Source organism: Staurois parvus, unplaced genomic scaffold (assembly GCF_062004578.1).
Source record: "Staurois parvus isolate SC_StPar_1 unplaced genomic scaffold, SC_StPar_1.0 ptg001328l, whole genome shotgun sequence".
NCBI classification, from domain to species: domain Eukaryota; kingdom Metazoa; phylum Chordata; class Amphibia; order Anura; family Ranidae; genus Staurois; species Staurois parvus.
Window position 1 is genome coordinate 5,876,762 of NW_028319124.1, and position 15,662 is coordinate 5,892,423.

The 15,662-nt window shown below is 39.8% G+C and overlaps 1 protein-coding gene across 2 annotated transcripts in view; it reads right to left on the reverse strand.

Moving 5' to 3' along the window:
* LETM2 (leucine zipper and EF-hand containing transmembrane protein 2) overlaps positions 1 to 11,804 on the reverse strand; it is a 48,157-nt gene extending 36,353 nt beyond the window's left edge. The window contains exon 1 of one of the 2 annotated variants that reach the window (XM_089661312.1): positions 11,703 to 11,804. The gene's annotated coding sequence lies outside the window, so the exon portion shown is untranslated. Of the gene's footprint in view, positions 1 to 11,675 lie in introns of both variants that reach the window. The other variant, XM_089661311.1, reaches the window with a different exon arrangement.
* Between the last annotated feature and the right edge of the window lie 3,858 nt (positions 11,805 to 15,662).

Sequence of the window (15,662 nt, forward strand, 5' to 3'; positions counted from 1 at the left end):
ACCTTTGAAAGCCATGCTTGTAACTGTCAATCTTGCAATGCCTCATGGGACTCGTAGTTTGACAATAGCTGGAGGGCCACCAGTTTGACACCCGTGCTCTAGAATAGGTAGACATTGAGCGCACAAGCAAAAGTAGCAGCTCGCACAAAAGGATAACCTGCCATATCCTCAAAGTGATAAAAAAGGAAAAGAAAGTGCAGCACTTATAAAGAAATATAATTACTAACTCAATGCTATAGCGTAATAAAATGAATACAATAACTGGTGACTGTAAGTGAATAAGCACAACAGGTATTATAGGTGAAGCGCCCTAAAACCACACTATACCCTGTTCAAAATTATTATGTAAATTCTATTTAAGTGTCACAAAGATTAAATATTTTGTTTTTCAGTGTAACTCATGGATGGCATTGTGTGTCAGGGCTCTTTTGATCACTAAAAACAATCTCGGACACCTGTGATAATTAGATTGGCCGGTGAGCCCAATTTAAGGAAAAAATACTAAAGGAGGGTGTTCCACATTATTAAGCAGAGCACCATTTTCAAGCAATATGGGGAAGAAAAAGGATCTCTCTGCTGCCGAAAAGAGTGAAATAGTTCAATGCCTTGGATGAGGTATGAAAACATTAGATATTTCACGAAAACTTAAGCGTGATCATCGCACTATTAAGAGATTTGTGGCTGATTCGGAGCACAGACGGGTTCATGCAGATAAAGGCACATTGAGGAAGATTTCTGCCAGATCCATGCATCGGATCAAGAAAGCAGCTGCTAAAATACCATTACATAGCAGCAAACAGATATTTGAAGCTGCTGGTGCCTCTGGAGTCCCACGGACATCAAGGTGTAGAGTCCTCCAGAGTCTTGCAACTGTGCATAAACCTTCTATTCGGCCACCACTAACCAATGCTCACAAGCAGAAACGGCTGCATTGGGCAGAAAAATACATGAAGACTAATTTTCAAACAGTCCTGTTCACGATGAGTGCCGTGCAACCCTGGATGGTCCAGATGGATGGAGTAGTGGATGGTTGGTGGACGGCCACCCTGTTCCAACAAGGCTGCGACGTCAGCAAGGCGGTGGTGGAGTCATGTTTTGGGCCGGAATCATGGGAATAGAGCTGGTCGGCCCCTTTAGGGTCCCCAAAGGTGTAAAGATGACCTCTGCAAAGTATGTGGAGTTTATGACTGACCACTTTCTTCCCTGGTACAGAAGGAAGAACTATGCTTTCAGTAATAAAATCATCCTAGATTGTAAGCTCGAAAGAGCAGGGCCCTCGAACCCCTCGTGTATTGTATTGTTACTGTCTTGTCTCATGTTCTGTCCCCCTTGCTAATGTACAGCGCTGAGAATACCCTTTGTTGCTATATACTGTATAATAATAATAATAATAATCTTCATGCATGACAATGCACCATCTCATGCTGCAAAGAATACCTCTGCATCAATGGCTACTATGGGGATAAAAGGAGAGAAAGTCATGGTGTGGCCTCCATCCTCCCCTGACCTCAATCCTATTGAGAACCTTTGGAGCATCCTCAAGCAAAAGATCTATGAGGTTGGGAGGCAGTTTACATAAAAACATCAGCTCTGGGAGGCTATTCTGACATCTTGCAAACAAATTCAAGCAGAAACTGTCCAAAAACTCACAAGTTCAATGGATGCAAGACTTGTGAAGCTGCTATCAAATAAGGGGTCCTATGTTACAATGTAACGTGACCTGTTAAAATGTTTAAAAAGTTAAAATAGCTTTGAAAGTTGAAATAGCTTTTGATTTCAGTAAATATGCTGCAAACACAACAAATGACAATTTTCAGTTCTTTACAACCTATTAAGTGTTTTGAAACTTACTGTGCGTAATATTTTGGAACAGTGCATTGGAAGTTTTTTATGTTTAAAAAAAATCCTGTTATCATTAGGAGGTTTGTTCAATAAAATTTGAATTGTACTCTTAATAGTTGATAACATGAGAATTATGCTGACTGTTATTTACATCAATTATTTAGGTAAATGAGAAAAATATAATTTGCATAATAATTTGGAACAAGGTGTATAGCGAGCAAATAAATAATATAAAAACTGTGCCACGCTGAAATGACAGCGCATAAGTGACAAAAAAAAAACAGTATCATGACAGTAGGTGAACAATACAGTAAATATAATCAATGAAAATAGAGTGATAAATAATTCCAAATATAAAGTCTAAAGGAAGTGATTATGACGTCAGGTGATGTGTGAATCCATGACAAATCCTCCTTTATAATGCACTCACCAGAAGCGCAGCAGGCATATACCAGAGTAGGAGATTCTTCCAGCAAACCGTTCCACCATCAGCAAACCAAAAGGGGGCTCCACCTTCATTTTATTACGCTATAGCATTGAGTTATTGATTATCATATTTCTTTATGAGTGCTGTACTCCCTTTCCTTTTTTTATCACTGAGGATATAGCGGGTTATCCTTTTGTGCGAGCTGCTGCCTTTGCTTGTGTGCTCACCATCTACCTATTCTTTCCATTTTTGTCTTACCCCTATTAGTTGAGCTGCCAGGCACCGTTGTTTTTTGTTTGCTTTTAATATAAATAAGAGAGATGGATATTTCTGAATTAAGATCAAAGAAATTTGTCATCTCAGATGAAGTTTTTACTTATGAGGAGGAAGCAGATAATCTAAATCAGGGGTGTCAAACTGGCGACCCACCAGATGTTGCAAAACTACAAGTTCCATCATGCCTCTGCCTGTGGGAGTCATGCTTATAACTGTCAATCTTGCAATGCTTCATGGGACTTGTTTTCCAACAGCTGGAGGGCCACCAGTTTGACACCTGTGATCTACATGGTCTCTTCCTACATCTGCAAAATCTTGCTACATCAGAAATTAGGACTTTGTGGGATATTTCCTTTTTGAAAAAATAAGTCAAAGAGAATATGGTCCCAAGATCACTGCGATGGGACGTGTCTCCCAAGACCGATGACATCAATAGTGATCTAGAATGGTACAAGTTTTTTTAACAACACTGGTTTAGATTTGTTGAAATTCCTCAGGAAAAAGAAAAAGCTGATGTATTTAGACAGTGAAATTAACAAAACACGAGATTAATTTAACACTCTTTTTGGGAAGAGAGGAATACATAGCTGAATCAGATAAATTGAAGCTCCTAATGGATAACACTGAAAAAGAACAAAAAATTAAAAAGACAAAAAATTTTTCCAGAGACCTCAAAGATTACAAAGAAAACATTGTTTTCAGATGGTAGACAAGCAAAGAGGAAGCTCAACCAGTAACTTCCTCTCACAAAGGACCTCATAGTGCAGTATCTGACACTAAGGTGGGGTTTAAAGAGACTTATACTAAACAGAGATTACGTCATCCTTCCCACACTCCACTTAGAGCTCAACATTTGCGGGAGGATCGGTATATATCACCATCGAGATCATATGGGGATTACAGATATAAAGTACCTATTAACAATAGGTTTGAGGCCATACATGATCTCCAAGATGCCAACATAGGCACCAGGGATCTAAAGGGTTCATCCCACTAACCCTGCTAATAACTACCATCAAGGAAATAACCAACAAGGTTGGAGAGGGCATAATAGGAAAAAAAAAATCACACCATTAGACCTACCAATAATAGTTACTATAGTAATTTTAGACCTTGAGAACCATCCTAGGGAGGATCTAATGATTACACTAGATATGAAGAGGAGTATAAGGCCCCCATCCTCTCCCCAGCATGTACCGTATGTTGGAAAAAATGATGTATCTAGTTATCATACTTATGATAATTCCCAATCTTCAGGTGATACCAGAGGTGTTCATTACTCTCCTTATCAACAACGTAATGGTATGAGACCCCAGTATAGACCACCCAATAGTGACTAGCGGGTAAGTTGTGACTATAACAATAGGGGACCCCATAAGTATGACCACGATCATTGTCGTAATCCTTGCAACACACAGTAAGAACCGCAGGGTTCTTTTTTAGGGAGAGGAACAACAAGAAAGAGAAGCATACGCACAGAGGAAAACGAGGAGGAAAGAAGGTCAACAGACCCCGAAAAGACGCACTTAAGCAACAATGGAATTTTCTATCTTAGCCACACAGTTTTGACCACTAATGAACTTTCTCTGTTGAACAAGGGGCTTAAATTTGCACCCAAATCTAAGCTGAATAAATTTCAGACCTATCTTGATATACATAGGTTTACCAGACAATTGTCCTTAAAAAGGCATTTTTGGATAATCCTCTTCTTAACAACAAGATTGTGATGAGTGAAATTCAATTTACAAACTTGAAAAATGCTTCACTTTTTAACCCTCCCACCCATACCCACTCCCATATCAACATCTTTAAGGATATGATCATTAAAGATTTAGAAACACTAAGGGTAAAAAATCCTGGTAACAATCAGTGGATGCAGGGATAAAAAGCACTTTTGGAGAGAAAGGATCTGTTCATTAGCCCTGCGGACAAGGGTGGAGGGGTAGTCATTCTAGATGAAGGTGGATTATATGGGTGAGGTACATAGGATTTTGGATGACGGAGACATACTGTATTTTAAATAAAAATCCACTGACAACTTTCAATTGGGATTTAAAGAATATCAATAAAAGGGGTTTATAATGAATATATTATAAACAAAAAAAGGAGTTTTTTTATGTCCCTCTGTACCTAGGTTACCCATAGTTTATGGTCTACCTAAAATACATAAAGATTGGCAACATCCACCAGGCAGGCCAATAGTCAGCGGCATTGGTTCCTTATGCTCCAGGATAGGGGAATACATTGACTATTTTTTACAGCCATTGGTCTCTTCAACCCCAGGTTTTTTTGAAGGACACAAAACAAATCCTTAATGACAAAGGGCATCCCGGTGAATCCATGCACTTTTTTTTTTAGTTACAGCCCATGTATCTTCCCTATACAGTAACATAAAACATTCTGATGGTATGTCAGCTGCGGAATTTTATCTGAATGAGGCGGACAATATTCCCCTCTGTCAAAAGAGATATATTTTAGAACTTTTAGAATTTGCAATGCAACACAATTCTATTTGGTTTTAGAATACCTTTTATCTCCAGATCACGGGCGTTGCAATGGGTGCCAAATTCGCACCAAGTTTATCTATTTTATTATTATTATTTTATTATTATTATTTATTCGCACCAAGTTTTACCAAGTTTATGCATGGCCAGAATTAAGTTTTTATCAACGTTACATAGATGATATTCTTCTTTTGTGGCAGGGCAGTGAAGAGTCACTACAAAATTTATTTGGTACATTGAATAACAATAACCTCAATATTAAACTCCCCTATCAATACGATAAGGAAATCAACTTTCTAGACCTAATCTTGATGTATGACGGTACTAAGGTTGTGACAAAGTCGTTTTTTTAAATCTACTGATAGGAATAGTTACATTCCGTTAGACAGTTGCCACCACCCCTCCTGGCTTCAAAACATACCAAAGGGCCAATTTCTAAGAATACGTAGGAACTGTGACAATCTCGATGACTTTTCTTCACAGGCTGAGGTCTTAAAGGGCAGGTTTTTGGAAAGAGGGCACAATATTTCCTCATTGAATCAAACCATCAAAAATTTAGAGAATTAGATAGATCTTCCCTGCTGACATACACAAATGATAATAGACCTAAACATATCTGTCCTTTTGTTACTAACTTTTCAATTCAAAATAAAGAGATATCTAGGATCCTCAATAAGAACTGGGGAGTACTTAAGAATGATCCTGTGTTAGCTGATCTCTTACCTAAGAGACCAGAAGTGACTTTACGTAAAGAATGCTCTTTAAGGAATAGAATAGCACCAAATGTAATAGACCCACCCAGTACTATGTCATTTTTTTCAGAAATGAAAGGTTTCTTTCCATGCAATAAATGCATTTTATGCAGATGTGATGGTACTCGCAAGAGAATAGTAGACACTTTTATGTCCCATTCTACGGGTAAATGTTACAACATGGATTATTTTATTTCCTGTAACAGCAAATATGTAGTATGCCTCTTAGAATGTCCTTGCAAAAAGCAATACATTGGCAGGACAACTAAGAGATTAAGAGATAGATTAAGGGAACATGTGTATAACATTAAGAAAGGACTGAAGGAACATTCCCTTTCCAAACATTTTAGGTACCACCACCATAGAGACCCTTCTGTTCTGAAGTTTGTTGGCATTGATATAATTCGCCCTCACTGGAGGGGGAACAGCAAACGCAAAGCTGTTCCTATGCTTGAAACGAAGTGGATCTTCGAAATGTAGACCTTAGCACCTTTAGGACATAATATTGACATCAATTGTTTTATAGATAATAGCGGATTTCCTTGTTTATTGCCTTTGGAGTGTCCTGTTATGTTTACACTTCTTATACATTGGTGCTTTATTTATACCCTTCACTTATTGGCACTTTTGATTAATAAACCATTACTTCCCAGATTGATATATATTTTTTATATTTGAGGAGGACTCTCTTTTTCAGTATTTTTATTCATGAATTGTTTTTCACGTTTTTTATTACTCCCCCCCTTTTTCTTTTTTTAATTATTTTTTATTATATTTAATGATCTAATGTTATTTCGTATGGTTTTATGTGCATCCATTTTATTTTATAGGATTTGTACATCATTTGTGCATGCAGCATTTTTAGTTAGTTAAATCGTCTGACTATTAAGTTTTTACCATATGTCCATTTAGACCTATTACTTTTACCACTGGACCAGTACATCTATTCCAGGACCTTTAATTTTTAGGAGTTATACGGTTACATCAATATTTTTATTTATACAGTCCCATTATTTATAATGTATACAATTTTTTAGATTTCTCATATTTACGTCATATTTATGCATTTTGTCTGTGGTTTTTCTTCTTGCAGCGGTTTTATGGCTGCTGGGGGTATCAAACATTGCTGGCACTTTTTGTGCCTTAAGCCTACAGAAAAATGGCGACCGTTGATTTAACTATTATTAATTACGAAGTAATTAGTCTTCCCTTATTAATACCATTTAATAATGTGGACTCGTTTTTGCATTTTCTTGTTTTCCTGTTTGGCCCTGGAAGTTATGTTTGTGTCCGGTCCTCATCATAATGGGGCCCAGCCGCGCGCGCATGCTCGGTTCTATATAAAGGCTTGTGTGATAGCGTTAGTAGGAGGCGGATCCCTTTGATAACGTGTGTGCGCACGAAACGCGTCAGAAAGGAGCCTGTGTACTGATGTCACACCGCTGCGTCCTGACGGAGGTCCGGCGGCCATCTTTGTAAGTGGAATATATATGCTATTTTATTGATCCGCGTGGATGCCTTTGAAATTTTTAATGAAATACTGACCAAAAGCGCTTTTCTTTCTGGGCTCGTTTGTTGAGCTAATCCCTTCAAGGTGGAGCCCCCTTTTGGTTTGCTGATGGTGGAACGGTTTGCTGGAAGAATCTCCTACCCTAGTATATGCCTGCTGTGCTGTTTCCTTATACTGTGTATGGAGGTGGATGAAGCTGACCTGTGGAGGAGCTAAAGTCCTTAGATTTCAATGCGCATATAATATGCGCTTCTCGTGAGTGCATTATAAAGGAGGATTTGTCACGAATTCACGCATCACTTGACGTCATAATCCCTTCCTTTGGACTTTATATTTGGAATTATTTATCATTCTATTTTCATTGATTATATTTACTTGGATTGTTCACCTACTGTCACTATACAGTTTTTTTGTCACTTTTGTGTTGTCATTTCAGCGCGGCAGTTTTTATATTTATTTGCTCACTATAGCGCCATTTTAGGGCGCTTCACTTATAATACCTGTTGTGCTTATTAACTTACAGTCACCAGTTATTGTATTCATTTTATTACACTAAAGCATTGAGGTATTGATTATCATTATATTTCTTTATGAGCGCTGAACTTTCTTTCCTTTTTTTTTAATCGCCTGTGGTCTAGTGACTCCAATGCAAAAATCGCATCTCATAGACTTTTATGCAAAGTTGCGTCTCATAGGCTTTAATGCAAAAACGCCCCTTAGTGACTTCAATGCAAAATTGCGTCTCACAGACTTTCATACAAAGTCGAGTCTCCATTGACTTCAATGCAAAAACGCCCCCTAGTGACCTCAGTGGAAAATTGCCAGCCACATTAATTCCATTTTTTTTAAAACTTAAAAAAACTGTTTGTTTCGGTTTTCGGCCAAGTGCATCCTGAATTTTTGGTTTCGTCACCAGAATGTTTGTCACAGCGCTGAGCAAACTGTTGGCACTATAATAATTTTCATTTTGGTGCACCACTGGTTTTGATGCAATCCAGTGTGATTTCAGACCATACAAATGAATGGGGCTGAAAATTCGCACAGGAATGCGTTCGGGGTGAACCGGCTCCAAGTCTCAAAGGTAGAAGAATAAGGCATAAGCTTTCACTTCCTTGCTCTCTTTGTACTCTTCTCTTTTCTCCAGCAAACAGGAGATTGCTAACCCAGCACGGGTACCATTCAGAAAAAAACTATTCTTTTCCTCAATAAATGCAAAGTTTTTTCTGATTGGATGGGGTGAAAATCATGTCAACCCCTCCCCCAACTCCTCTCCATCTTGTCCAATTAGAAAACGCTTTGCATTTATTGCAAAAAAAAAGCAAAGTGTTCCCTAAATGGTACCTGTGCCAAAGACTGACACACCTTCTGTGTTCACAATGCAGCAGGGCCCAGAAGTTGGGGATCTCTGTACTACAGGTGCCTACTACTGTGATTTCCAGCTTCCATAGGTATAGGAGAAATGTACTTACTCTGGTCCAACCTGGAACAATGTAACTATGTATTAATTGCCATACCTGGAATCACACCACTTGCCGCACGCGAGTGAGAAACGTGCTGCCTCTGCAGATGTGCCCAGGTGTCACTAATTCTTAATGGCACCCCCACGCATCTAACAAATGCGGATGCATTTATGGCCACCACCGCAGTGCAGTTTGGTGCGGCACATTTTTTTTTTAAATGTGCCTACTGTACTATTTATGTGTTCCCTCACATTTGGCAGTCCACTGGATTGAACAGGCTGCCAGAAACATGCAAAAAACTTGCGCACAGATGCATCTATACGGTCTACACTAGCCCTTAAAGTGTCCCTAAAGCCAGGACCCCGCATTCACCATATCCGCTCCCTCCCAGGACCCCGCGATCACCATATCCGCTCCTCCCGGACCCCGCGTTCACCATATCCCCTCTCCCCGGAGCCCGCGTTCACCATATCCCCTCTCCCCGGAGCCCGCGTTCACCATATCCCCTCTCCCCGGAGCCCGCGTTCACCATATCCCCTCTCCCCGGAGCCCGCGTTCACCATATCCCCTCTCCCCGGAGCCCGCGTTCACCATATCCCCTCTCCCCGGACCCCGCGTTCACCATATCCCCTCTCCCCGGACCCCGCGTTCACCATATCCCCTCTCCCCGGACCCTGCATTCACTATATCTGGTCTCCCACAGTACACACAACATGGAAATGCAATTATTTTATTAAATATAAACTGCTAAATACCTTTTCTCATCAGCAGTTAGAGCAGTCTTGTGACTTCTATCAGTGTCCAGCAGAGCACTGGTTAATCTTATAGGAAGAGTTTTCATTCTTCTCTGACTACCCTATGAGGCTGCAGGACCCCTGACCCTCTGTCTGGAGAGTGATGATTGGTCCTGTGCATTACATGCACTCTCCCCCCCCCAAAACAAACCTACATAGTGATCCCTAGAGCTCTGTACTACCAGCAGATGGATGGGGGACAGTAGAAGAAGGGGAAGATCAGAGAAGTCAGGGTCAAACAGCCTTTTTACACAATGCAGAGGATTACCCCCTTAGGTTCCACAGTGAGTATAAGAAGCATGCGTTACTGCATATACATACCGCAGAAACATATTGGCTGAAAATAGTGTTATCAGCATTTTGCGGATAGAAAAAAAAGCTGCTGATACATGCAAAGTCGCGTCTCATAGACTTTCATGCAAAAACGTCCTGTAGTGACTTTCATGCAAAATCGCATCCCCATTGACTTCAATGCAAAAATCACATCTCATAGACTTTCATGCAAAATCGTATCCCCTTGACTTCAATGCAAAAATGCCGTGTAGTGACTTCAATGCAAAATCACGTCTCATAGACGTTCATGTGAAGTTGTAACAACTTGACTTCCATGCAAAAATGACCCCAAGTGACTTCAATGCAAAGCTGCATCTCATAGACTTTCATGCAAAAACACCCCATAGTGATTTCAATGCAAAATCATGTCTCGGACTTTCAAGCAAAGTTTGCGTCCCCATTGACTTCAATGCAGAAGCACCACACAGTGACTTCAATGCAGCGCAGCGTCTCCTTGACTTTCATGACAAAAACGCCTGGTAGTGACTTCAATGCATAACCACGTCTCATAGACTTTCATGCACAACTGCGTCCCCATTGACTTCAATGCAAAATTGTCAGCCACATTAATTAAATTTTAAAGAAAGTTTAAAAACTGTCTGCTTCGGTTTCCGGCCAAGTGCATCCTGAATTTACTGTTGTGGGTTTAGGAACACTTAAATGAGCACTTAAACCTTGTGGTATGAGGGGAGGATATTCATTCCCAATGCTTTAGACCAGGGGTCTCCAAACCTTCTAAACAAAGGGCCAGTTTACTGTCCTGCAGACTTTACGAGGGCCGTACTGGTGAGAGTAGAAAAGGTCCTGGTGTCAGTAGAAACAAAATAATGCCCCATTGTCTGGTGTCAGTGGGAGGAATTCTGCCCATCATTGATGTCATTGGACCCCATCAATTGTGCAACTGGGAGGAATTGTGCCCCATTGCTGGTGTCATTGGAAGGAGTTGTGCCCCCTTCATTGGTGGAAGTGGGGGAATTCTACCCAATTGGTGGTATCAGTAGATGAAATAGTGCCCCAAGGGCCAGATAAAAGCAAGCAAAGGGCCACAGTTTGGAGACCCCTGCTTTAGACTTGGGGTACACATAATACACAAGATTACACCGCAACCAGCAGGAAGTGGGTGTAGAGCGGCTGAGGGGGATCAGCAGGACCCGGTGACAACCAATAGGAAGAAAAGTGTATTTTCTACAACAAAACACCACGGCCACGGTTTATGATGCCGATACACACAGAGGCTGCATGGATGATGGGAGGGGGCCCCCCCTTGCATGGATGATGGGAGGGGGCCCCCCCTTGCATGGATGATGGGAGGGGGCCCCCCCTTGCATGGATGATGGGAGGGGGCCCCCCCTTGCATGGATGATGGGAGGGGCCTGCATGGATTGGATCAGGAGTATGTACTGTGATCACACATACACTCTACCGGGCATCATGAAGTCAGTGATGTGAGGGGGGCCCCCCCCTGCATGGATGATGTGGTGGGGGCCCCCCTGCATGGATTGGATCAGTAGTATGTATTGTGATCACACATACACTCTAGTGTACATCATGTTGTCAGTGTATTCCAGCAGTCCTGTCCACAGCAATCTATACAGATCCGGGATCCCTGCCAGCAGATACATGATGTCTCCTATCCCCCCAGGACCCCCAGCATGCTCTGGCAGTCAGACACTGTCAGGACATGCTGGGACATTCAGTCCCTCAGCAGCCCCTGTCTAAGCCGGGATGTGAAGATCAGATCAGTCATTATGAAGGCCGATCCCCGGACACCGCTCACCCTGATCACCGCTCTCCCCGGCCTCACCTCGGGCTTCTCTCCTCTTCCTCCCTGGGCCACAACCATCAACAAACAAGCCACCAGCAGACCCAGCTCAGCCAATCACAACGAAAAAAGCGGCTACCCTGCCTCTTCCTACACCAATAGCGTGGTACGTGGGCGGGTCATCTCTTCCATTGGTTCCACACCAAGGAGGCGTTGGGAGGGGCGTCTCGTACTCCAATAATCCCCAGCTGCTCTGGCTTCATCGCTTCATCTGCGCATGCTCCCTGTGCGGCTCTACGACCAGCCTCATCTTCCTACGTGCTGGTTATACAGTAGTGATCGGTTATAATGGCTACGTGTTAGGTGATTTAAAGCGGAACTAATCTGTAAGGGCTCGTTCACACCAGAGACGTCAGTTTTTCTACACAACGAAATCAATTGTTATCTATGTGCCCTGTTCAGACCACGACTCTAGAATCGTGCAGGTTTTTTTCTCTGCAAAAATCTGCACTGTTAACCACTTGCCCTCCGGATGATTTACCTCCCCCTCCCCATTTTTTGCTGTACGGCGTTGTGCTACTATGACAATCGCGTGGTCATGCAACACTGTATATGAAATTTATATTTTTTTTTCCACGTAAGTAGAGATTTCTTTTGGTGGTATTCGATCATCACTGGTTTTTTTGCACTATAAATGAAAAAAAACCAAAAGTTAAGAAAAAAATAATTGTTATAAAATATAATAAAAAATGTATTCTGCTACATGTCTTTGGTAAAAAAAAAAATCACAATAATTGTATATTAATTGGTTGGCGAGAAAGTAATAGCATCTACAAATGGCGGTGTGTGTGTGTATGTATATATATATATATATATATATATATACACATACACACAGGGCTATCATATATATATATATATATATATATATATATATATACACACACACGCACATACATACACACACACACACACATACATACATACATACACATACAGGGTGGGCCCCGCCCCCGCCCCCGCCCTCTGGGCTCCCACTGCTGTCTCAGCCAATGAGGAGGAAGAGTCCCCAGACAGCAGAGGCTATGGTGACTATTGCTTGATCAGAGGGGGCTCAGGTAAGGATTTAGGGGGCTTTGCACACAGAAGATTTTTTACCTTTATGCATAGAATACATGATGTAGAAAACCTTCAGCCTTTACAACCACTTTATGTTTAGCAAAGGCTGTTACAATACAGAGCCTTCTGGGCATTCCCCGACTCAAAATCATAGGAACAAACATTCCAATACAAGACTATAAATTCGAACATTTACCAGTGGGCGACAAACTTGCTTTTTACTAGTAAAAGTACTAGTAAAAAAAAAAAAAAAAAAAAAAATCCAGTATCTATACCGCAAATGTAAATAACTTTCACTTAAACCAATTAATTTACACATGTCGGGATTTTTTTTTTTCCGCAAAAGACATAGCAGAATACATTTTGCCCTAAATTTATGCCGAAAATTTTTTTACTGGACATGTTTAATAACAAAAAGTCAAAAATATAGTTTTTTTTTCTCAAAATTGTTGGCATTTTTTTTTTATAGTGCAAAAAATAAATGCAGGAGGTGATAAAATACCACCGAAAGAAAGCTCTATTTGTGGGAAAAAAGGGCATACATTTCATTTGGGTGCAGCATTGCATGACCGCGCAATTGTCAAAGTAACGCAGCGCCGCATCACAAATAATGGCCTGGTCAGGAAGGGGGGTAAATCCTCTGGAGGGCAAGTGGTTAAATTGAATTAGGCGGTCTCTGGCAGAAACCAACTGAAGGAAAGGGTACTCCCAAATGTCCACTCAGTCTTCCCCATCCAACTCCAGCACCTCCCCACATGGAAGAAAAATATATTTGAAATGTATTATAAAAATATTCTTCCCAAATATATTGACATATATTTCAAATGCTACAATTTTGGCCATATTCAATATATTTCAAAATATATTACAATAAATAAAAAAAATTATATATATATATATATATATATACACACACACATACATATACATACACACATACTGTATGTTGAAAAGCATTATTACAAAATATATGAATATTTTTAAAAATACATTTGAAATACACTGTATGTTTTTAAAAATACAAATCTACATTTTGGAATGCATTTACAAATATATGTTAAAATTACTTTTTTTTATATGTTGAAAAAATCTGAAGAATATATTTAAAAGTATATATTTTTAAAAATATATTATTTTTAAATATATTCAGTTTTTTTAACATATATAAAAAGTAATTTTAACATATATTTTGACATATTTGTAAATGCATTCCAAAAATGTAGATTTGTATTTTTAAAGACATACAGTATATTTGAAATTTATTTTTAAAAATATTTTTCATATATTTTGTAATAAAAAACGCATTTCAACATGGTGTGTGTGTGTATATATATATATATATATATATATATATATATTTTTTTTATTGTAATATATTTTGAAATATATTGAATATGGCCAAAATTGTAGCATTTGAAATATATGTCAATATATTTGGGAAGAATATTTTTAAAATATATTTCAAATATATTTTTCTTCCATATGGGTCTGCCACCCAAGAGGCATGTAGCCTCTCCAGTTCGTGCTGAATCGAGAGCTGTAAAGCTTTGTATATACTCAATAAAGGTTTTAGCAAGGAGTCATCTCCCAGAATGTCTCCATATCACATGGTTGGAAGATGAGAGAGGAGTCACCAAGCTGTACCCCGCAGGTGTGATGGAGTTGCGGGAACCACAATAGTAAAGAATTAGGGAGTTTGAACTGGATTTTCAAGGCATCAAAAGGTCTTTACAGCACCACCTTCACAAACATGGCACATGTTCTTCACTCCCCTGGTGGCCCATACAGGTGGATCAGGGATAGACAGGAATTTAGGAATGTTAGGATTAAACCAAAGAGGCATATGAGGTGGACTGTGAGTAGGGCGAGGCTTTTAGGTAATATCCAATTCCAAGCCTTTACCACTGCTGTCTTTGATAATGTAAGGTAAAAGGGAGCCCAGATACCTTCATACAAAATGTTACGAAGAGCTTCATAGGAGCCAAGGTGAGCAGCCTCCAGGACAACCAAAGAATTGGAGTTGTCTGAAATCAACTAACTGTGAGCATGGGTAAGCATAGCTGCCAGGTAGTATAGATGGAAATCTGGCCAAGCCAAGTCCATAGTCAATGAAGTATGGACCAACAGAGGAGGATGAGATCCCCAAAGGAAGCTGGTAATATAAGAGTCTAATCTTCTAAACACTGATTTAGGGATCCACTACGGGGAGTGTCGAAAGTTATAAAGAAGTAACGGGAGCACCGTCCATGTGACAGTGCTGACCAATAAGATGCCATCTAGTCTGAACTGTCAACCCTGCAAGGAGAGGAAAGAAAGTGGCAGGGATTTTAAATGAACAATGAAAAGAAATGGTGTTGTGCTCCCTAAATGGTATCTAAATACAACCCATAAATATATACATTAAACCAATAATCTGAAGCATATAGACATAAATAATAACATGTGATACTTAGATCAATACGTGTGTAGACAAAAAACATCACATGACATAAATAAGTGAAAACTAAAGATGCGTCCCCAAAAACTGAAAAACCGTGACTTGGGTCATGAGTGAAGTGATAGATTAATGGCATAAATTATGCCTCAATAGAAAGTGCTGTGTAAAAATAACTCACAACAAATGTGAAAGCACTAAAGTGATACTGTCAGGATAAAACCTGATACAAAAAAAACTATTAAAACCACATGACCTCCTAACACATCAATGTGTTAAATCAAAGAGATGAATGACAACCAATTGTCTGCCAGGTGGGATGCAATCCCTAATTGGGATAAATAAGTGTGAACACAAACACATAGAAAAGTGTTACAACACCATAACAGATAGTGAAAGAAATAAAACTGCATATTGCTGAAAATGGTGCCACTAAATCATTCATATAT